The sequence below is a fragment of the Chrysochloris asiatica genome, unplaced genomic scaffold, assembly GCF_000296735.1.
Source record: "Chrysochloris asiatica unplaced genomic scaffold, ChrAsi1.0 scaffold00024, whole genome shotgun sequence".
NCBI classification, from domain to species: Eukaryota; Metazoa; Chordata; class Mammalia; order Afrosoricida; family Chrysochloridae; genus Chrysochloris; species Chrysochloris asiatica.
The window spans coordinates 15,943,890-15,946,180 of record NW_006408542.1 but is presented as its reverse complement, the minus strand read 5'-3'; the positions used below and the strand labels follow the sequence as shown (position 1 = coordinate 15,946,180).

At 38.2% G+C, this 2,291-nt stretch overlaps 1 protein-coding gene and 1 pseudogene across 1 annotated transcript in view; one reads left to right on the top strand and one right to left on the bottom strand.

The window, feature by feature from the left end:
* LOC102835275 overlaps nucleotides 1–686 on the top strand; it is a 9,080-nt pseudogene extending 8,394 nt beyond the window's left edge.
* CAMKMT (calmodulin-lysine N-methyltransferase) overlaps nucleotides 1–2,291 on the bottom strand; it is a 604,620-nt gene that overhangs the window by 579,641 nt on the left and 22,688 nt on the right. The gene's annotated exons all lie outside the window — the stretch shown is intronic.

Below are 2,291 nucleotides of genomic sequence, written 5' to 3'. Positions count from 1 at the left end.
ATTTGGTATGTGAGGGTCAGAGAAAACAAGGAACACCCCTAGCAAGATGGATTGGCAAAGTGGCAGCATCGATGGCTGAAGCATGGCAACAATTGTAAGGTTGTCCCAGGACGAGGCAGTGTTTTGTTCTGTTGTGCATAGGATCGCTGTTGTGCATAGGATCGATGGCACCTGACAACAACATAACACCTACCAAGTGGTTCCATTTAATCTATTACCTATGGTGATGAGTTTCATAGCCAGCAACAATGCCAGTACAGGATTAATAGTCAGCCTAGAAAAGGAACTTGCTCCATTATGAAGAACTGAGACAAGTTGTGAAGTTTCTTAATCTTAAACTTCTTAATCGAGTGGTCTCGATGTGTACTTTATTTTCATTACACCAGAAAAAATGTCAATTCAGCAATCTCTAGACCGTAATAATACTTGTATCTTTGTACTCAAGGAAGGACCCTTATTTCTACTGTATACTAAAGAAAGAATCTATAGATACAACATCTGGACAGATTGACTGTCATATTTCCTTTCTTAGAGTCTTTTCTATTTTAGTGAGATGTGGGAATACCACAAAAACAGTTCAGTCTATCACGGCTCCTTTGGAGTTTAGTCAGTCACCAAGTATGGATGAGATAGTCTCTTCAGTGGATCAGAGTCAAAATGGTGTAATGATCCATTTGGACCATTAAGTGCTCCTGTAGTGCAATAGGATAAGCACTTGACCTCAAGGTTGGTTTTAACCTCAAGGCAGGCAGTTCGAATTCACCAGCCACTCCTCAGAAACTGTATATATGGTCACAATCAGTCTGAACTGATTTGATGGCAGTTAACAACAACAACAACAACAGCAACTAACATTAAAAAATTCCATTAAAACTTATTAAATATAAATTCGGTATTCATAGTTGCCTTAGATAGCCAGCCTTGTCAAGGTCTAAACAGCATTTATGATGTAGCACTCATACGTGGATTGTTGTTGTTGTTGTTACGTGCTGTCGAGTTGGGTTCTGATGTATAGTGACACTGTATAGGGTTTCCGAGGGGCAGCTGGTGAGCTTGAACTGCAGGCCTCCCGGTGCAAGTAGACTTTGCAGTCCAGCACATTAACCAACAGCACCACACCAGGACTCCCATACATGGATACTTTACCATATATCTAGAACCATGGGTGCTGCAATGATTAGAGTGCTGAGCCACTAACCAAAAGGTGAGTGGTTCAAACCTATCATCCGCTCCATGGGAGAAAGAAGTAGCAATCTGTTTCTATAAAGATTTACAGCCTTGAAAACCCTATGAAGTAGCTCTAGTTTGTCCTACAGGGTTGCTATGAGGTAGAATCAATTCAACGGCAGTGGGTTTTGGGTTTGAGTATCATACATCTAATTTCATAAGCATACCATTCCAAGCATCAGTTTTCATTTCCTGGGCACTCACAGGGAACATACTAAGTTCAGTGCAGTTGGAGTTTGGTTTGTTTTTAACTTTCTCCTAGAGAAGTCACTATATGATCTGCTGCAGAATGTTTCTTATACTAGGAAGATGTAGCGTAGTCAAAGACAAAGTCACTCTTGACTCCTTGCTCATTCAATGCTCCTGGGGCAAGGCAAAAGTCAACAGTGCCAGCCTTGTAATTCAGCAATTACCATAGCAACAACACTCTTTTACAAAGAAAGAAAGACAGCTCAGACCTCTCAGCATTTTCTATGCCTAACATATGTATATTTTTATAAATGAATAAGTCAGACACTTCTACAACTCCAAATATAATGGAAATATTTCAAAGCTTCCAGAAAATGTAAATTTTTGCTGCATTGAAATTGAGACTGGGGGAAGGGAAACAATTTGTCTATTTATATAGAAAACTTTATACAATAATAAACTATAGTTTATAAGACAGAGAGAGGGCATTTTTAATAAAAGATTTTTAGCATAAACATCCCTTAGCATATCTTAGTTTTCTATACAAGCATCTTTCTAAGGCTTCTTCTATAAAGTTGTTTTAAAGTGCCTCTTCTATAAAGTTTTTTTTTTCCTTTTTTTTTTTAAAGCAGAGCAATCATTATAGATAACAGTATGGTGCTTCCTCAAAAAGTTAGAAATAGCAATACCATGTGACCCAGTAATCCCTCTACTTGGTATATATCTTAGAGAAATAAGAGGGTGACAAGAATAGATACATGCACAACCAAGATCAGTACAGTGCTAATCACAACTGCAAAAACATGGAGTCAATTTAAACGTCCATCAATGGAAGAATGGGAAAACAAACATATACACAATGGAATACTACGCAA